Here is a 22,367-nt window from a genome sequence, read left to right on the forward strand (position 1 = left end):
GGGTACCTGGAAACTAGACAACCTTGTATCGAGGGCACCTGGAAACTGGCAAACCTTATATATGAGAGACCGGGAAAAATGCTGTCCATGTACAGTGGACGCACAGAAACTGGCGCCCTCTGTCTAGAGGGAAACTGGCCAACCTTATGTACAAGACACCTGGAAACATGCCATCCCTGTACAGTGGACACACAGAAACTGGCTCACTCTGTCTAGAGGGTACCTGGAAACTGTCCAACCTGATATAGAAGACGCCTGGAAACATGCCGTCCCTGTACAGTGGACGCACAGAAACTGGCTCCCTCTTTCTAGAGGGTACCTGGAAACTGGCCAACCTTATATAGAAGACACTTGGAAACATGCCGTCCCTGTACAGTGGACGCACAGAAACTGGTTCACTCTGTATAGACGGTACCTGGAAACTGGCCAACCTTATATAGAAGACGCCTGGAAACATACCGTCCCTGTACAGTGGATGCACAGCAACTGGCTTACTCTGTATAGTCGGTACATGGAAACTGGCCAACCTTATATAGCAGACACCCGGAAATATGATGTCCCTGTACAGTGGATGCACAGAAACTGGCTCACTCTGTCTTGAGGGTACCTACAAACTGGCCAACCTTATATAGAAGACACATGGAAACATGCCATCCCTGTACAGTGGAGGCACAGAAACTGGCTCACTCTGTCTAGAGGGTACCTGGAAACTAAACAACTCACTCTGTATAGATGGTACCTGGAAACTGGACAACCTTGTATCGAGGGCACCTGGAAACTGGCAACCTTGTTTAGAGGGCACCTGGAAACTGGCAAACCTTATATATGAGAGACCGGGAAAAATGCTGTCCATGTACAGTGGACGCACAGAAACTGGCACCCTCTGTCTAGAGGGAAACTGGCCAGCCTTATATAGAAGACACCTGGAAACATGCCATCCCTGTACTGTGGACACACAGAAACTGGCTCACTCTGTATAGATGGTACCTGGAAACTGGCCAACCTTATATAGAAGACGCCTGGAAACATGCCATCTCTGTACAGTGCACACACAGAAACTGGCTCACTCTCTATAGAGGGTACCTGGAAACTGGCCAACCTTATTTAGAAGACACCTGGAAACATGCCGTCCCTGTACAGTGAACACACAGAAACTGGCTCACTCTGCCTAGAGGGTACCTGGAAACTGGCCAACCTTATATAGAAGACACCTGGAAACATGCCTTCCCTGTACAGTGGACGCACAGCAACTGGCTCGCTCTGTATAGTGGGTACATGGAAACTGGCCAACCTTATATAGAAGATACCTGGAAACATGCCGGCTGTCACGACCCTCTGCCCTGATCCCCACTGGCAAGCCCATTGGCCAGGTGGAATCAGGACTCGCACCTCAAATAAGGCCTGGCATCCACATCTCAGGCCCTCTTGGGGCCAGTCCTGGTGCCTTTGGCACCAGGCTCATACACAGTGAAAGACAGCTGCTCAGGGAACTACTTTATTTACTTTATTTAGTCTTTCATCCAACATGGAGGCATCCACATAGCTTGATTCCTAAGAACCAAGCTGTGAAGTATAGTGTTTTGGGTGTGGTGGCCTAGGGACTACTTTACCTGGACTACTTTGCAGAGGCTATTTAAACCACACCCGAACAAGACAACACGCTTTGCGTTACTTTGCAGCTAGCAACATGACACTCACTGTGTCCAGCTTACTCACGAGCCTGGGAAATCAGAACCTGCAGAAAGACAAAAGAACATTGTTAGCAGCAGCATTTTACCTGCAATTGCCATCCTTCACTGCTCGCAGCTCCTGGGTAGCTCAGTTGGATCTGCGCTCCACTCGGACCAAAGGACCTGAAAAAGGAAGAAAAGACATCATTAAAGGAGGTATTAGAGACATTTCAACCACGAATTGCTTAAAAAACTTACCTGGCTGATCGCCTCTCGACCGGCATTGTTCGGGGAATCCACATGCTCTGGCAGCACACCGCGACCTACGAAATAGGGAGAAAACACAGGTCAGCGAAGACAAGACATCGCAGCGCTGCGCAAAGCGCTTACTTACTGCATCATAGTGCTTATTGTGCGCCATCATTTACCGGCCGGCCCAGCTTAGCCAGTTCGCCACGCGGACACTCCGCACATCTAAGGGAGATAAAAGAGACATTATCAAACAAAGAAAGGCATGCAAGAATAACAACTCAATAAACAGCAATAAGACCTACCTGAAAGACATTATTAGGGCCGCTGTCAGTGAAATAACTTGACCGCACACGCCCACGAAAGACAACGCGCCCCTGCCCAGAAAGCTGGACGGAGAGCATGCCAACTTCTACAACAAGGTGAGAAGAGGGCCCAGAGGGGATGAAGTCATACGGGAGGTGGGGGGAAAACTTATCTTGGTCGGCCAGTCCTAAACACAGTCCTCCTGTATTTCCAGGTGGAACTTCCACCGAGAACCATACCAGGGAATCACTAAGAAGGATACTAGTGACCAACTGACTGGTGGCGTCCAGGTGAATACCAGGTGAGCGTAACACCATCCCTGTAAAGTGGACACACATAAACTGGCTCACTCTGTATACAGGGTACCAGGAAACTGGCCATCCTTATATAGAAGACACCTGGAAACATGCCGTCCCTGTACAGTGGATGCACAGAAACTTGCTCATTCTGTCTAGAGGGAAACTGGCCACTCTAATATAGAAGACACCTGGAAACATGCCATCCCTGTACAGTGGATGCACAGAAACTGGCTCACTCTGTATAGAGGGTAACAGGAAACTGGCCATCCTTATATAGAAGACACTTGTAAACATACCGTCTCTGTACAGTGGATGCACAGAAACTGGCTCACTCTGTCTAGAGGGTAACAGGAAACTGGCCATCCTTATATAGAAGACACTTGTAAACATACCGTCCCTGTACAGTGGATGCACAGAAACTGGCTCACTCTGTCTAGAGGGAAACTGGCCAACCTTGTATAGTGGTCCCCTGGAAACATGCCATCCCTGTACAGTGGGCACGCAGAAACTGGCTCACTCTGTCTAGAGGGTACCTGGAAACTGGCCAACCGTATATAGAAGACACCTGAAAATATGCCGTCCCTGTACAGTGAACACACAGAAACTGGCTCACTCTGTCTAGAGGGAAACTGCCCACCCTTATATAGAAGACACCTGGAAACATGCCATCCCTGTACAGTGGACGCACAGAAACTGGCTCACTCTGTCTAGAGGGAAACTGGCCAACCTTATATAGAAGACACCTGGAAACATGCCATCCCTGTACAGTGGACACGCAGAAACTGGCTCACTCTGTCTAGAGGGAAACTGGCCAACCTTATATAGAAGACTCCTGGAAACATGCCGTCCCTGTACAGTGGACACACAGAAACTGGCTCACTCTGTATAGAGGGTACCTGGAAACTGGCCAACCTTATATAGAAGACACCTGGAAACATGCCATCCCTTTACAGTGCACACACAGAAACTGGCTCACTCTGTATAGAGGGTACCTGGAAACTGTTGAACCTTATATAGAAGGCACCTGGAAACATGCCATCCCTTTACAGTGCACACACAGAAACTGGCTCACTCTGTCTAGAGGGTACCTGGACACTGGCCCACCTTATATAGAAGGCACTTAGAAGGCACTTGGAAACATGCCGTCCCTGTACAGTGGACACACAGAAACTGGCTCACTCTGTCCAGAGGGTACCTGGAAACTCGCCAACCTTATATAGAAGACGCCTGGAAACATGCCGTCCCTGTACAGTGGACACACAGAAACTGGCTCACTCTGTCTTGAGGGTACCTGGAAACTGGCCAACCTTGTATAGGAGACACCTGGAAACATGCTGTCCCTGTACAGTGGACGCACAGAAACTGGCTCACTCTGTCTAGGAAACTGGCCAACCTTATATAGAAGACACCTGGAAACATGCCGTCCCTGTACAGTGGACACACAGAAACTGGCTCACTCTGTCTAGGAAACTGGCCAACCTTATATAGAAGACACCTGGAAACATGCCGTCCCTGTACAGTGGACGCACAGAAACTGGCTCACTCTGTCTTGAGGGTACCTGGAAACTGGCCAACCTTGTATAGGAGACACCTGGAAACATGCCGTCCCTGTACAGTGGACGCACAGAAAATGGCTCACTCTGTATAGAGGGTGCCTGGAAACTAGACAACTCACTCTGTATAGATGGTACCTGGAAACTGGACAACCTTGTATCGAGGGCACGTGGAAACTGGACAACCTTGTTTAGAGGGCACCTGGAAACTGGCAAACCATGTACAGCGGACAAATAGAATCTGTCTGACCTTGTATAGGACAAGCTCAACATGGATTTTGGAGTTCAAGTTTGTGAAATAATATACCCTATGAACACATACCATTATCAATGATACCATGTAGAAAGCCAGATTGTAAACATGATGTTGGCCGGGCTACGAGCTATTTAAATACTGAACTTGACAACATTGGAAGCAGTATAGCCCGAGCAAGCATCAGGACTAAATGCAAAAAAGAATTTAAAGAGTTTGCATTTCAAGTCTACTTGAATGTCCAAATGCCATCCCTGCAGAGTGCCTCACTTCCCATTAAAAGTCATTATTTGCGTGGCCCACATTTAAAGGAGATAAACATCATTAAGATCTGGTTTGACCACCGTCCCCCTTTGTCAGGGGATGGGGGCGCGGGACCCAAGAGGTAATGGTTTCTCAATCGAAAGGGCATTGCCATTCGTTCTGTTTCATGGCTTGCATAAAGCCATCCAAATGAAATACTTTATCCCTCGACTTAAGAAATATGATTTTAAACATTGTGGGGAACATTTGTATGTATGTGCTGGCCCCAGCGCCTGGGACACAGATACGAGAAGAGCAATGGAGAAATTTACAGCATAAGCTTTTAAAATGAGGGATGTTACCCTCCCTATCTGGTAACCTTGAGTGGCGGAGAGGGTTGGATGCTGATAGAAATGCAATTGGATAACAGCTCGCTGTAAATCTGAGCAGTTGACGTTGAAATGAACTTGTTTACCTGTTCAAAATGAATCTTACTCCAGACTTTCTTCTGTTGAGTGAGCTGAAGAGTGTTTAAATCCTATGTGTCTTTTTTATGAGATCCTCTGTTCTTGTAATAAACCTTATTTTATGTTTCAGAGATGCAATGTGCAGTGTGTCATCAAGTAGGGAAAAAGAAAGGGATGGAGAGAGCTGTATCCAGTTTGTGTCTTCCGGTCCCGGATTTAGTATGGATGGATGGGCAAGCGAGGAGACTCTTCCTTATGTTATGATATGTATAACACACCTTTACACAAGCGTTTCTAGGCGCCACGTGGTAAAGGAGTAGAGACAGAGGGATGACAAGACAAATGATCTTAATAGGCCTTGTGCCATTCAGATTGTGCAAGTGCAACTAGTAAGTGCAGGGGAGGGAGTGTGGGGAGAAGTTCTGGGAAGGGGTAATGGGGGAGTGCAGTCAGGGCAGCAGGGCTCTGAGTAAGTGCGAGGACGACAGAGGACTACACAGTGCAGTCCCAGATCGGATGTGCTGGGTAGGCCAGAAGGCAGTGCAGGGTGACTGGTTAAGCGGGTGGGGCGTGGCACCCTGTGTGGATCTGAGGGCAACCACGCCATCAGTCAGGATGAGCAGACAGGTAGCTTAGCAGAGGTGAGGGAGAGAGAAGGAGGAACAGAAGAGGAAGCGGCCTCCGAAATTTCAGGTGATCCGTCCCAAGTCTGAGAGGGGCAGGGAGGCTGTTCCAGAGAGAGGCACCTTCAGAGGAGAGGGATCTACCCTCACTCTCTGTTTTAAGAAGCTACTGACCCACCGAGAGTTTGAGGAGCTGAGCAGAGCGCTCTAGATGTAAGGTATTTAAGAAGAGAGTGTTCAATATAGAGAGCAACACAGCCCCAGAAAGCCTTGTGGACGATGCAGAGGGTCTTAAACCTGATCCTGGCGGCTACCAGGAGCCAGTGGAGAGATTTCAGAGCTGGAGAGATGCCGTCCCTGGGTTTGTGGCCAAGGATAAGTCTTGCAGTCCTGTTCTGGATTAGTTGAAGAGGGAGAAGAGTAGATTTAGGAAGACTGACAAAGAGGCTGTTGCAGTAGTGCAACCTGGAGAGAACCAGAGCCCTGGAGACAGTAAGCCTCTGCGGGAAGGTGAGAACATGTGGAATACCTCTGAGGAGATGCAGCTGGAAATGGGCCTTCTTGGCAAGGTCTGTGATCTGAGTAGAGAAGGAGAGAAGTGCAGAACGGTGCCTGCAGGATGGTTTGCATATGCCTAAAGCAGATTGGCTACAAACAATAACCTTCATAAGGTAAACAATCTGATATATTTATTTATGAGGAAAAGGATATACCCAGGAAGTGAGGAGACCAGAAACAACACCGTCTGGGGACGGATTCAGATGCGGGAGTCACTTTTTTCTATTCTGTTTAGGTTTATGGTTTAAATTTTATGAAGTTACAACGTTATCGTTCCTACAGTCATTGGGCCTCATTACGAGGCTGGCGGTAGCCGTGACTGTAATACGAGGAGCCGACAAGGCATTGAGGGTGGTTTGTTAACGTTCTTAGAGTTTGAAGTGGGTTATAGGATTATTAGGTGCTAGTCCAATATTGAGGGAAAATATAAGCATGATGGGTGAGAATATCTAGGATGTTGCATTATGTAAGTCTGGGTTACCTCAGGTAAATTCAACCTCCTGCCAAATTTACAAATTCGTGTGTGGTTGCTTCGCGCTGCTCACTGCCAAAGAAAGCTGGATCTGTGAACAGCAAAACAAAGAGGTGACGGCTGAGAGGTTTAGAATTCATCTTAAAACTCTGGTGATTGCTCTGAGAAATCCTCCAGACCATGGTCCTGCACCTGCCAAGCCATTACAGAAAGGTGAACTACCATATGCAAGTCAGGCTTGGTCCCACCCCAAAAGGGGCAGTACTGCCCAAACTGATATTTCACACTCCTTCTGCATGAGACCACAAGCATCCTCAGCCATGCTTTGGTCTCTTTGGGTCTCTAGGCCCAGCGTGTACGGGACCCACAATTGGGCATACCTGTCCCACTCGGGGTGACTATTGCAAAACATAAGAGGTATGTCTGGAGTGTTTGGAATTCATCTTAACCCCTGGCACATCTCTGGGCAACCCTCCAGACCATCGTTCTTCACCTGCCAATCCATTACAGAAAGGGGAAAAACCATATGCAAATCTGTCTTGGTCCCACCTCATAAGGGGCAGTCCAGCCCGAACTGCTTGGTCACATCCCCTCTGCATGAGACCACAAGCATCCTCAGGCATGTTTCAGACTCATTGGGCCTCATCAGTGAGGAGTAGCTTGGGTCCCTAGGCCCAGCAGGCACGGATTTGTGAACAGAACAGGCGATAATGAGCTCATTTGAGAACCCAGCACAGGGTGTGTCAGGTGGATGTGTGTGGCCATTATTTTTCTGAAGATTCCTAAAAGAACCTGAATGCAGTGTAACCAACCCCACCCTGCCAGCCCACACCCTACTCAGGTTTAGTGCAACAGTGATATTGGGAGAATTCGTCTAGAAGGTCATTCTAGGGATAGGGTCAGTCATATGACCAACTTGCCTGCGAAAGAACAGGACGGCTTAGGTAGAGTTAGGCAAGTGTCAGGTCAGTACCACAAAAAGAGTGACAAGGTTGGCAGAGACATTTTTATGGGAGGGCAAAAGGGGCACTTTCCCAGGGCCCCCACCTTGGAGGGGGCCCCCCACAAGGCTGCCTGATCTTAAGTAAGATTCCATTGTTCACCAGACTTAAATAGGACACTCCAGAAGATTTTATGGCATGCTGCTGTGTCGCTTAACCTATTGCCTGTCTGTTTTGACAAGAACATTCTGCCTTGATCAATTAATCATGTAATGCTTTCTGTGTTCACTGTGGAATACATAGTTTGTGTTTTCCGTACGGCACAACTTCTGTAGCATTCTTTCCTCCTTGTGGGAATTATGTTGATCATGTGCAACAGCTGAAGTTGAAATCCATATTGATAAATTGAGTGCCACAATGGTTCAGGAGTTAGCTCAGTGTGTTAAGCATTCATTGCAGAGATATGTGTTCATATGAAATATTAAAAGAGCAGATTCCAGCAAGGCTGGCTGAACCTTTCCTATGTCTGAAGTTTATAAACCTACCTGCATATATACATGGTTTTGCAGCATAAGAGGTGCTATTATCAGCAATGTTCCTGCACCAGATAGGGGTTGCTATAAGAACTAACATGTCATTTGTATGACGAGGGTCTAGAAATTGGTTTGTTCAGATGGGGCATTCTAAAACCTAGGCAATCCCCTCCAAAGATGAGCATAAACTATTAGTCCAAGAGGCAAATATAAGACTGTGGAACCAAAGTGTTCATGCTTGTATCCTGGCTTTGCCAGCAGATGATACAGTGATCCTGGTCAAATCATATATTATATTTTGCATTACTGTGCTGTCTTCTGTGAGGTTTGCCTTCTTGCATGCTGGTGGCATTCTTTAGCTCATTACCTGATCTTTCTTCTTATGTAGGCCATTTGAGTGGAAGGGGTGGTAGACAGGAGAGAGCGGACCAGTTGTTGTAGGCCTTAGGCAAGCATATTTTAAGGTCTGCTCATTTGACACAAAAAAACGTTTTGCTTTTTGAATAAAAGTCAAAAGTTGTTTTGCACGTTTATGAATGACAATTTCACAAGACATTGTTTTGGAAGTATTTAAAGCTTAAAAGTACAAAAGACATACCTAGATAAAATCTGTTAAATCACATTGATTGGTATGCTGGTACTTTTATACTTCTCTTGATGATCGAGAGAATGATGGTGGAATCATTCCCATTTTGCGTAACACCCTTTTGTAATATTTTGGTTTTAAAAATGGTCAGGTTTGGAAACGTGATTTGTGTACTTTGCAAGTCAGTTTACTGAAATGAGATGGTTTTAGTTCATTGTAAGAGCTGGAAAAGAAATTGTTCAAATGCAGAAATTGCAGAGTTGTCACACATCCCAGCTTCACCCTTTAAGCAATGTGTGATCCTCGGCATCTCATTTAATCTTTTATGCCTAACCTCTCAAAATTGCCAGTCCCTAAACCTTTCAAAATTGTCAGCCCTTCAGAGTGATTTCCTTCTCAGGGTATGATCTTCACTAATGGTTTCACTGGCTGTAGGCTTGCTTGCACTATAATAGCGAGCATTGATATACTGCACACCACGGGCATGTGTTCCTTTGATCTCTAATGGCAACACTATTTGAAAACCATGTCCCACTTCTAATCTCAGTCTGTCTGGATAGAGGCACCTTCCAGGTAGCTTCTAATCTGCATTCACTATCCATGCTATGGTATGTGTAGCTTTCTGCTTCCTTACAGTTGCTCTATCTATCCTTGCTAGAGCACGTTTGCATTCCCTGAGGCAGCTCATGTGAGTTCTCTGCCTATTCTGGGTTACATGTACCTTTTACATACAGTCCTGCATTAATACTACAGGCTGCATACCTTCCCGGAGGCTATTGATAAAAAGTATCCTGTTCTTATACTAGAAAGAAGTAACCTCTTCGTAGATGGCTAATGATGGCCTTCAAATGCTACTTGTTTATCATTCTGATTAGAGCAAGAGTGGAGAGGCTAAGGGGACTTAAAGGGAGTAAACATGCTTATTTTGAATGCTGAAAGGCGGCATATCAACCTATGGGTTATGATCACGGTGGGATATATGATATGATATGATATGGTATTTGTAACGCGCCTATACACAAGTGTTTCAAGGCGCGACGAGGCAGGGAGGGAGGGAAACAAGGGGAAGACAGACAAACGATCCTACTAGGCCAGGTGTCATTCAGATCGTGCAAGTGCAGAGGTAAGGGGAAAAGGTGAAAGTGCAGGGGGAGGAGGTGGGGGGGAAAGTGCAGTACAAGGTAAGTAGCGTAATAAAATAATAAATAATAAATAATAAATAAAAGGGCCAGCTGGTGGCAAGTGCGAGGTAAGTGCAGAGCAAGTGCTGGGAAGGGGGCTGTAGGGATGCAGTGACAGTCCCACAGTGCAGGGGGAGCCAGGGAGGCAGTGCAAGTGGAGAGTGGCTGGGCCCTGGACCGAGGCCACAGAGTGGCCAGATGCAGGTTTAGTGCAGACTTCAGTGGGGAGTTTAGCAGGTTTAGCAAGGGAGAGGGAGAGAGAAGGCAGAAGCGAAGAGGAAGGTTTTGAGGTGCTTCCGGAACCGGAGATGGTTCTCCTCAAGTTTCAGGGAGGCAGGAAGGCTGTTCCAGAGGGAGGCCCCTGCTGCGGAGAGAGATCTACCCCCAGCTCGTTGCTTTGAGAAGCGGCTGACCATGAGGGAGTTGGAGACGGATGAGCGAAGGGCTCGTGAAGGCAGATATTTAGGAAGAGAGAGTTGAAGGTATTTAGGCCCCAGGCCCCAGAAGGCCTTGTGGACAATGCAGAGGGTTTTGAACTTAATCCTCACAGCCACTGGGAGCCAGTGAAGAGATTTCAGTCCTGGAGAGATACGGTCCCTGGGCTTGAGGCCAAGGACAAGTCTCGCAGTTCTGTTCTGGATAAGTTGCAGAGGGCGGAGAGTGGAGGCAGGCAGATTAAGATAGAGGCTGTTACAGTAGTCCAGCCTTGAGAGAACCAGGGCTCGGGAGACAGTGAGCTTCTGGGGGAAGGAGAGGAAGGGAAGAATACCTCTGAGGAGGTGCAGCTGGTAGTGTGACTTCTTAGAGACGTCAGATATATGAGGAGAGAAGGAGAGTGTGGAGTCGAAGATGACCCCGAGGTTTTTAGCTTTGCAGGTAGGGGCAGGAAGGGGGCCAAGGGAGGCCGGCCAGAGAGCTGCAGGAAAGGAGGGAGTGGGTGTGCCGATGAGTAGAATCTCAGTCTTACTGGCGTTAAGGCAGAGGTCATTGGCGGCACACCATTCCTGGATAGCAGACAGACAGTCGGAGATGAGGGAAGGAGAGGAGGAGGCCGAGGGTAGCCTGAAAATGAGCTGGGTATCGTCCGCATAGCACTGAAAGTGGGGGCAGAGAGCGGCGATGCGGTGGGCAAGGAGTGCCAGATACTGGTTGAAAAGCCAGGGAGAGAGGTTGGATCCCTGGGGGACACCACAGGTGGAGAAAAAGATGTCAGAGAGGAAGGAGCCCATTTGGACCTGGGAGGGTCGACCGGAAAGGAAAGAGGTCAGCCATGCCAGAGCCTGACCAGTGATACCCAGGTTATCACGGAGACGGTTGAGCAGGATGGCATGGTTGACAGTGTCAAAGGCAGAGGAGAGATCGAGCAGAATGAGAACACAGGGAGTGTTGGAATCAAGGTTCAGGAGCAGGTCCTCACGGATGTTCAGGAGAGCAGTTTCCGTGCTTCTGGCCGCTCTGAAGCCGGATTGATGGTCATGAAGATTACCAACATATTCAGCATGGAGGTTAAGCTGGGAGATGGCCAGTTTCTCCAGGAGCTTGCCCAGGAAGGGAGTAATGGAGATTGGGCGATAGTTGGCCGGGCAGGAGGGGTCGGAAGAGGGTTTCTTGAGGAGGGGGTGCACAAGGGAGTGCTTGAGGGGGGATGGGAAGACTCCAGAGGCGAATGAGTGGTTGCAAAAGTCAGCTAGGGCAGGAGCCAGGGAGTCGATGTGGTCCTTGATGGTTTTGGAGGAACAGGGGTGAACCTGTTTAGACGAGGCTTTCATAGATCGGACTTGTCTGGAAACCTCATCAGCAGAAAAAGGTGGAAAAGCAGAGAAGGAGGGCGGAGGGGTGGCTGCAAGAGAGCAAGAGGAAGAGCCGGGAAGAGAGGGAGGGAGGAGAGAGGAGGAGAGCGAGGACAGGATGTCCTGAGTTTTTGAGATGAAGTGCGAGGCCAGTGCAGTGCAGAGGGCCTGGGAGGGGACAGGAGAGGTAGAGACTGCAGCAGGGTTGGCCAGCTCCTTGCAGATTTTAAAGAGTTCGGCCGAGTTGTTAGATGCCTCAGAGATGCGGGCTTGGATAAGGGCTCTCTTCTTGGTGAGAACGGAGAGCCGGTATTGCCTTTGGAGCAGGCGGCAGGCCAGTTTGTCAGAGGATGAGCATGAAGCACGCCATTTCCTCTCTGCCACCCTGCACTTGCGTTTTAGGGAGACGAGATCCGAGTCATACCAGGAGTTACATTTGGCTTTGGGCTTCAGGCGGATTCTCATGACGGGGGCAAGGATATCGAGAGTATCAGATATAGAGGAATAGAGCATGGAGAGGGCTGTGTCAGGGTGGGAGTCAGCCAAGGGGGGAGAAGGGGGCGAGAAGGTAGCAGCGAAAGCCTCAACTGACACGCGCTTCATGGGTCGGATGACCGAGAAGGTGGGTGGCAGTGAAGAGGGTGGCTTTGCCTGTGGGGTAGGGAGGGAGAGGTGGGAGGATAGGAGAAAGTGGTCGCTCCAAGAGAGAGGAGTGGAGAGAGGGAGGGAGAGGGGAAGGTCAGAAGAGATCAGAGCATCAAGAGTGTGCCCTGCAGAGTGAGTAGGCCCAGACGGGAGAATAGAGAGTGAGAGAGAGTTGCAGAGTTCGCGGAAGAGACCAGTGGGGGGACAGGAGGCATCGAGGTGGATGTTGAAGTCACAGAGAAAGAGGAGTTGGGTGGTTGAGGACAGGAGTGAGGAGGAGAGGTCAGCCCACTCAGAGAGGAAGGAGGAAATTTGACCAGGTGGCCGATAGATAGTAGCCACGGTAAGGGAATGGCTAGGAGAGAGAGAAAGTCGGCAGACAAGACATTCAAAAGAGGAGTAGGTCTGCGTAGGAGTGACAGTGGCAGGAATCCACTCAGGGAAGATAAGGGCAACACCACCCCCTGAACGGTTGGGCCTGGGCACGGAGAGGATCTTGTAGCCGTCAGGTAGGAGTGTGTCGAAGCTGGTGGCAGAGCTGGCAGTGAACCAAGTCTCAGTGAGACCGAGGACGTCGAGGTCCAGTTCCTCAAGAAGACGACAGATATCAGAGGAGTGCTTGATGGCAGAGCGAGAGTTTAGAGTGGCAATGTGGAGAAGGTTGCCACCCTTGAAAGACTTCCGGGGAGGGGTACAGATCAGAGGTACGCCCTGCGGAGGTGTTAGAGAAGGAGTTGAACAGGGAGCAAGAGAAGGGGCAGGGAGGGAGGGGAGAGGCAAGGTAGCCGAGGACAGAGGAGGGGGGACAGCGGGAGCGGAGAGGAAGTTGATGAGGCATGGGAAGCGTCTATCAAAGAGGTGAAGGTTGGCCTGAGGGCCTTGGACCAAGACGGTCCCGTTAGCATAGACATTAATGATGGCTTTGGAGGAGTGGAAAGGGGCCAAGAGGACATCCCAACGGGTGCCACCATTAATGGGAGAGGTGGAGAAAGGAGAGAGCACAGTGACCATGTGAAGGGTCCATAGGTCAGGTGAAGGCACGAAAAAGAGAATGTCAGTGAGAGTTTCCTTGGAGCAGGCGCTCGTGTAGGTGTCAGCGATAGGGAGGCCTGGGTTGGAGACCAGGATGTCCTTTTTAAACTTTTTCCTACCGGATTTAGTGAGGAGAGCAGGATAGTCAATGGAGAAGCAGTTAGAGTAGATAGGCGAGATAGAGAGCACCATGGAGTAGGAGGGGAGGCGGACGACACGGGTATGCAGACAAGAAGAGAGTGAAGGGCACTAGTTTACCACAATGCAGAGCAAACAGTAATGCGTAGTAGGTCAGGGCCACCTAAGTATGAAAATCCTGCGAGGGGAGAAAAGCACCCTAGTTTAACACAATGCAGAGCAAACAGTAATGCGTAATAGGTCAGGGCCACCAAAGTTTGAGAATCCTGCGAGGGGAGAAAAGCACCCTAGTTTAACACAATGCAGAGGGAGAGTGCCAACAGATATTCTTGAACACTTAATTCTTTTGGTTTGGTGGAGTGGGGCCCTAAAGATGTCCATGCCCAGAGCCCCAAAAATGCTTAAGATGGCCCTGGGGCTGGGGCGCAGTCAGCCACACATCAGGGGAGCCAAGCAAAGTCAAGGGACCTGATGCAATTAGCTTTAAACCCACGAAGAGCCATCCGTCATCTTGCATTTTTCTTGCAACTGCATCAATTTCAGGAGAAGTCCACTACAGCGGGACGGACAGGGTGACGCCACCTCCCCGTCGCCTTGCCAAAAGTTTCTCTAATTGACTCTTTAATCAATGGGAACCTTTTCTTTCAGGCTTCGTCTAATCTCAATTTTATAATCATATTGCAGAGCCCTCTAGACTGTTCAATCACAAATCAATTCCCTGCGCGCTTCTGACCGACACAGGAGCCGGCTCAAAGTTAATATCCTGCCCAATTAATGGGCTTTCTGCCATCGGATTCTAAATTTAATAAACTAAATCTTTTCTTGATTCCATACGTCTCTTCTGTGAAACATCAGCTCTGCTGGAAGGGGGAAGGCTGTCGACAATTCTTGCGCTTATTATATGGCGCTTTTCTTCATTGTTTCATCCCCTTTATATTTTTTCCAGACCCGATAATTTCCAATATTCAGCTTGTTTAGTATTAAAAGGTGGTAAGCTTTAATTCTTTAAAAAGCCCAGTTTTTTTAAAGCTAAACCGCGCAAGGGCCATTGTTAATGACAGGCAAGCCATACTTCAAGGCTGATTTATTGTGTTTATGGATACGAGTTCACCACTTAGAGGTATTCTCACAAAATCATTAGTTTTATCACAAAAAACTAGTAACCTAACATACCATCACATACATTATCTCCCTATTCTTGTATTTAAATGGTATTCTTGTATATTTCAAGTAATACTGTCAATTTTCAGCCAATCAAGCATTTTTCTGAAATATTATAGTAAGAAGAGGGGCTGATTAGTAAACTGGGAGATATCGATGCAGGCTGGTATTTCTGAAAGGCTAGTAGGACTGGGGCAGAGTCAGTCACAAGCCAGGCATGGCAATGACTCTACGTCTCAGACTTCCTGTAAATCTACCCATTTCCGCATTGGCTCGTCCATCTTTCTAACCAGGCAGGTTGGGGTTTTCAGCCAGCGAGTGACTTGGAGGAATTCAGGCTCACAGTCACATTCTTTTCACTTCCAGGCCGAGTGCCCTTCAGAGCTGTCTACATGTCCCTGTCCCCCTGCTCAATTTCTGCCAATCCACTTTGCATTTCTCAACCGCAGCTGCCCTCCCCTGGCACCCTCCACACTCTATTCTCTTTCAATAACCTTTTCATGGCCAATTACTCTGCTTTTTGAGAAGATCACTGAGCACAATGTCACCCCGGGGGATCTTCTAACATCACATTTGTCCTGACTTCCATTTTCTGTGATGCTCCTTGATAAAGCCCCCTCCTTTGTTTCCACTGGCACTCCCCCACCGGATTGCTGAGGAGTCTACAAAAGTGAACTGTTTGAAGGGATTCGCGGCTGGCGCGGTGCCATAATGTGATGTATGATTGCATTAACGGGGCCGGCCTCCGCTGACGTCCCTGCGGGGCGACATTCCGCTGACTGTATCACTTGGCGGGAAAGTTGAGAACAGAAGGAGCTAAATATTAATCTGGCCCATGGGCCGCCTCCGCATCCCAAAAGTCATGTCCCTTAGTACAGGCCGCCACAATATGAATATGTACAGCCTGGAATGTCACAGGCTTGGCAGGGGGGGCTTCAGGGACAAGGGCAGCAGCAGTCACTCAAGACATGGAGCCCTTGTTTAATATATGGAGTCTGCTTTTCATTACTGCCAGATCTGCACCCTCCTAATGGTCCTCTTGGCTCTTTGAATAGGAGGACTGCACAGTAAGATCTTTGTTATGATAGCCCCCTCCATCCTAATCTTCAGGGGGGACCTGAAGACCTACTCCCACCAGTCACTGACTGACGTAGTGAACCCTACCTCTGCCCCACTGGAGCGCCTCTGGATCTTCCTATTTATTTATTTATTTGCATTTTTAAAGCGCTCACAGAGCCCGCGGGCATCGGGGCGCTGTTACAGGAATTGTTTCTTTTTAGTTGCGTAATTGTTTTTTTTGTCTTAGTTGCGTATTTATAACACGCTTAAATACCCAGAGGTTTCTAAGCTCGGAACCGGGGATCGAACCTGTGTTGCTTTGTGTCGTCTTGCTTCCAAGTAGAACGCGTTGCCGCTGAGCTATCCTCCCGGGACCTGCAACCTGCCTGGAACCCCTTGAGCGCTAACCCTGTCCACCCCCTATTTACAGCATGGCATTGCTACCCAGGTACCCTTGTGCTTTATCAGTCCTATGCCTACGTAGAAACATGCATGCATATGTGTGCCTTTTTCCATGTTTCATAAAGATGTCAATATACTGCATGGGGTTTTAGTACGCATGCTTGCCAAATTAGTATATGGGCAACATTGGAATGCGCTAATATTGGGATACAATCATGCATACCTTCTACCAGTGTGCTTGATGCTGTGCCAGTGCTGCAAAGCCAACATGCACTACTCCTGCATGGTGCCTTTGACCTGCTCTGAACTGTGTCGCCGCCACTTGGGAAGATGGACCAACTGTAAATGCTGTCCCATGAAGAACCACTTGCTGTTTGCCCCTGCTCCCTGTAACCTGATGCCCCTTCCTCCCCTCTTCTGTCCACTGATCCACCTGCCTGTGTCGAACACCTGCCTTAACCTGCCTGTGTCTAACCCTTGCGTCCACCTGCCTGTGGCTGGCTAACTCCTGCGTCCACCTGCCTATGGCAAATCTAGAGACCACATGCCTGTGGTTAACTCCTGCGTCCACCTGCCTGTGGCTAACTTCTGCGTCCACCTGCCTGTGGCTGGCTAACTCCTGCGTCCACCTGCCTGTGGATCACACCTGCATCCACCTACCTGTGTATAGCTCCTGCGTCCACCTGCCAGTTGCTGGCTAATTCCTGCGTCTATCTGCTTATGGCTAACTCTAGAGTCCACATGCATGTGGCTAACTCCTGTGTCAACCTGCTTTTGGCTAACTCTTGAGTACACCTGCTTCTGGTTAATTCCTGCGTCCACCTGCCTTGGTCTAACTCCGGCCCCCACCTGCAACTGGCTAACTCCTGCATGCACCTGCTTCTGACTGACTTCGGCATCTACCTGTCTGTGGCTAACTCCTGCACTTACCTGCCTCTGACTAACTCCTGCACTTACCTGCCTCTGACTAACTGCTGCGTCCACCTACCTTTGGCTAACTCCTGCGTCCACCTGCCTCTGGCTAACACCTCCGTCAACCTGCCTGTGGATCACACCTACCTGTGTCTAGCTCCTGCGTCCACCTGCCTGTGGCTGGCTAACTCCTGCGTCCACCTGCCTGTGGATCACACCTACCTGTATCTAGCTCCTGCGTCCACCTGCCTGTTGCTGGCTAATTCCTGCGTCTATCTGCCTATGGCTAACTCTAGAGTCCACATGCCTGTGGCTAACTCCTGCATTCACCTGCCTGTGGTTAACACCTGCATCCACCTGCCTATGGCAAATCTAGAAACCACATGCCTGTGGTTAACTCCTGCATTCACCTGCCTGTGGTTAACTCCTGCGTCCACCTGCCTCTGGCTAACACCTCCGTCAACCTGCCTGTGGCTAACTCCTGCGTCCACCTGTCTGTGGCTAACTCCTGCGTCCACCTGCCTGTGGCTAACTCCTGCGTCCACCTGTCTGTGGCTAGCTCCTGCGTCCACCTGTCTGTGGCTAGCTCCTGCGTCCAGCTGTCTGTGGCTAGCTCCTGCGTCCACCTGCCTCTGGCTAACTCCTGCGTCCACCTGCCTCTGGCTAACACCTCCGTCAACCTGCCTGTGGATCACACCTACCTGTGTCTAGCTCCTGCGTCCACCTGCCTGTGGCTGGCTAACTCCTGCGTCCACCTGCCTGTGGATCACACCTACCTGTATCTAGCTCCTGCGTCCACCTGCCTGTTGCTGGCTAATTCCTGCGTCTATCTGCCTATGGCTAACTCTAGAGTCCACATGCCTGTGGCTAACTCCTGCATTCACCTGCCTGTGGTTAACACCTGCATCCACCTGCCTATGGCAAATCTAGAAACCACATGCCTGTGGTTAACTCCTGCATTCACCTGCCTGTGGTTAACTCCTGCGTCCACCTGCCTCTGGCTAACACCTCCGTCAACCTGCCTGTGGCTAACTCCTGCGTCCACCTGTCTGTGGCTAGCTCCTGCGTCCAGCTGTCTGTGGCTAGCTCCTGCGTCCACCTGCCACTGGCTAACTCCTGCGTCCACCTGCCTCTGGCTAACACCTCCGTCAACCTGCCTGTGGATCACACCTACCTGTGTCTAGCTCCTGCGTCCACCTACCTGTGGCTGGCTAACCCCTGCGTCCACCTGCCTGTTGCTGGCTAATTCCTGCGTCTATCTGCCTATGCCTAACACTAGAGTCCACATGCCTGTGGCTAACTCCTGCATTCACCTGCCTGTGGTTAACTCCTGCATCCACCTGCCTATGGCAAATCTAGAAACCAGATGCCTGTGGTTAACTCCTGCATTCACCTGCCTGTGGTTAACTCCTGCGTCCACCTGCCTCGGGCTAACACCTCCGTCAACCTGCATGTGGCTAACTCCTGCGTCCACCTGCCTGTGGCTAGCTCCTGCATCCACCTGCCTGTGGCTAACTCCTGCGTCCACCTGTCTGTGGCTAGCTCCTGCGTCCACCTGTCTGTGGCTAGCTCCTGCGTCCACCTGCCTGTGGCTGGCTAACTCCTGCGGCCACCTGCCTATGGCAAATCTAGAAACCACATGCCTGTGGTTAACTCCTGCATTCACCTGTCTGTGGTTAACTCTTGCGTCCACCTGTCTGTGGCTAACACCTGCGTCCACCTGCCTGTGGCTGGCTAACTCCTGCGTCCACCTGCCTGTGGATCACACCTGCATCCAGCTACCTGTGTCTAGCTCCTGCGTCCACCTGCCTGTTGCTGGCTAATTCCTGCGTCTATCTGCCTATGGCTAACTCTAGAGTCCGCATGTCTGTGGCTAACTCCTGTGTCAACCTGCTTGTGGCTAACTCTTGAGTACACCTGCCTCTGGTTAATTCTTGCATCCACCTGCCTGGGTCTAACTCCGGCCCCCACCTGAAACTGGCTAACTCCTGCATCCACCTGTGTGGGGCAAACTCCTGCACTTACCTGCCTCTGACTAACTCCTGCACTTACCTGCCTCTGACTAACTCCTTCATTCACCTGCCTTTGGCTAACTCCTGTGTCAACCTGTCTCTGGCTAACTCCTGCATCCACCTGCCTCTGGCTAATTCCTGCATCCACCTACCTGTGGCTAACTCCTGCATCCACCTGTCTGTGGCTAGCGCCTGCGTCCACCTCTCTGTGGCTAGCTCCTGCGTCCACCTGCCTGTGGCTGGCTAACTCCTGCGTCCACATTCCTCGGCTAACTCCTCCGTCCACCTGCCTGTGCCTAACTCCTGCATCCACTTGCCTGCGGCTGACTCCTGCGTCCACCTTCCAGTGGCTAACATCTGCGTCCAAGAAAAAAACTGGGAGAAGCTACCCAGTAAATCAGATGTTCTCAGACTGCTCTTGAAAGAAAAAGCTGAAGCAAATATTTCAAACTATCAAAGGTAGAAACCGTGGTTCTAAGTCTTCGGCACAGTGTATCGGAATGTTACCATTCTAATGGATACTTTACTATTACTTTCAGATATAAAAGGCTCCCTTAACAAGGTATTGTGCCTTCCAAGGTTATTTTAACCATGGCTCTGTCACTATGATGAACAACCTTGACTGTCATAGTTTTATTGTGTTTTCTTTTTCGCGACTATACATACATGAGTCTGATTTGTATGTATTCATCATGTTTCTTGTTTGCATCTAGTAACTGAACTCCATCAGATTTATGGCATTGTGATTACTCTCCTGTTGAATCATTTATGTACATAATGCTCAGCCCTAAAGATGGAGCCATGCTCCGACATGTATTTATTTATTTATTTATTTATTACATTTATATAGCGCACCTAACACTCGCGCATCTGGTTCGCTTGTGCATAAGAAAATGGTTACAGGCAGTTCCATTTTAGTCTTGTGCTTAAAGGAGATGGTTACAAACAGTTGCGTTTCATGCTTGGTCCAAATACTTAAGAATACAGACACATCCAGTTACTTTTCATGCTTGGTCCAAATGCTTGAGAATATAGTTACAGTTACATCCAATTACATTCCATGCCTGGTCCAAATACTTAAGAATACAGTTACATCCAGTTACTTTCCATGCTTGGTCCAAATGCTTTATAATGCAGTTACAGCCAGTTACATTTTAGTAGTGTGTTTTAGGAGGTGGTTACATCTAGTTACTTTTCTTGCTTAGTGACATTCATGCTTGGTGCAATACAGTTGCCGGTACGTTGTACTATGGTTACGTTTCAGGCTAAGTCCCTATCCGAGCAGCTAAACATAATACACCACATTTTCCCTAGGACCCTAAGAGAAGTTTCGTCTGATGGGCTAGGAGGGTGTTTCGAGCTTAGGGGTGGACTAGGGACAACTTATGATGTCTTGGTTAAAGAGCCAGGTCTTGAGTTTTCTGTGGAATGACCAGAGTGAGGGGTCAGTTCTTAGCTCACGAGGCATAGCATTCCGATAGTTGGCTGTGATCACAGGGAAGCTGGAGCCTCCTGCTTTTTGTCTATTGTTTCTCTGTGTGGTTAACTGCCCTAGATTGGCTGATCTGGTGGGTCTAGTTGGTTGTGCTTTGGTTCTTTGGTTGGAGAGGTAGCGTGCGGCGGTGTTGCACAGGCATTTGTGTGTGAGTGAGAGTTTTTTTAATTTGATGCAATCTCTGACTGGGAGCCAATGGATGTTTCTGCTGGCAGTAGTTGTGTGATCTGATTTAGGGATGCTGAGTGCCACGTGGATAGCGTTGTTTTGGACAATCTGAAGTTTGGTGATGTTTTTGCTGAAGAGCCAGTGAAGATGGTGTTACAGTAATCAATCCTGGAAAGGATCAAGGCTCTGGCCAAAGTGATGCGGTTCTCCACTGTTAACAGGGGTTTGCAGGTGGTGATGAGTATCGCAGTCTAAGCTGAGGCTGATGAGATGGCATTGACTTGTCGGGTCAGAGTTAAAACTGAGTCTAGGTAAACCCCTAGAGTTTTAACTTCTTTGGCAACTGTGATATTGTTCCCATTGATGGCAAAGGATTTGTAAGTGGAAGGGAGGTTCTTCAAACTCGAGGGGCTGCTTGTGATCAAAATCTCTGTCTGATCGTCGTTCAGACAGATTTCCTGTTGATCCATCTATTCTTGGATGGCAGAGTCAGTGGCGTTCAGGGATTTGAAGTTGGTGTCGTGATTGCCCGTGTTAGGTATGAGTATTTGGGTATCGTCAGCATAGTTTGTGTATGTGACACCCAGTTTGTCTAGCCGGTCGAAGAGCAGTTTAGTGAACGCATTGTAAAGCGTAGGGGAGATGCAGCATCCTTGAGGGACTCTGCATGTAACAGGGGTGGGGGGAGGTGCTGCCACTATGGGGGAGAAGACTCTCATTGGTTGATTTGATAGGAATGATTCAATCCAGTTTATGGCATTATTTGAGAAATGGGCATTGATAGCTAGTTGGCGACATAAGATGTTATTGTTCACCATGTCAAAGGCCGTCGAGAGGTCCAATAAGAGAGGGATGGCTAGGTCACCTCTGTCTCTAAATTAATCCATTTGTATTTTAAGATCTACCAAAGCTTTTTCAGTTCTGTGGCCGGATCTGAATCTTGACTGGCGAAGGCCAAGAAGATGATGCTTTTCAAGATAGTTCTGCATTTGTACATAGGCCTCTCTGTATAATATTTTTGATAGAAAGGGAACGGTGGTAATGGGCCTATGACTGGTTGGTACGTTGGGGTCTAGAGTGGGTTCTTGAGTAGGGGAAGTACCCACGCTTCCTTCAGGTCTTCTGGCACTTTGTTGGAGGTGAAGGGGTTATTGATTAAGGATGTGACGAAAGGTGTAAGCTTATTTGCACATTCCTTGATCAGAGTGGCAGGGCAGATATCTCCTCGACATTTTGAGGGTTTTAGGCCGTTTATGGTTTTGATGGTCTCGTCTACAGTAGTAGGTAAGAATTCAAACCGAGGGTGTGTTTTCGGAGGGTTGAGTTCCGCTGTGGTAGGTTGGCCAGGTGGTGCGAGTTTCAGTTTTTTAGGTTGATCTTGAGCTGTAGGGAAGCAATTTTATTCATAAGTGCTTTTTGTATGCTTTGGCACCAAGTTTGGTCTTTGATGCAAAGGTCAGGGGTCTGTGAGGGTGATTCTAGTTCCTGAAGGACCGCAAAAAGCTCTCTAGTGCCAGAGTCGGCATTCCTAATGCACGTGTTGTACGCTTGGAGGGTGGCTTCTTTATATTCTGAGGCTAAGGTAGCGAATAGGAGTTTGTTGTTATGGGTAGGTTTTT

The sequence above is a fragment of the Ambystoma mexicanum genome, chromosome 10, assembly GCF_040938575.1.
Source record: "Ambystoma mexicanum isolate Mex_15411 chromosome 10, UKY_AmexF1_1, whole genome shotgun sequence".
In the NCBI taxonomy this organism is placed as follows: domain Eukaryota; kingdom Metazoa; phylum Chordata; class Amphibia; order Caudata; family Ambystomatidae; genus Ambystoma; species Ambystoma mexicanum.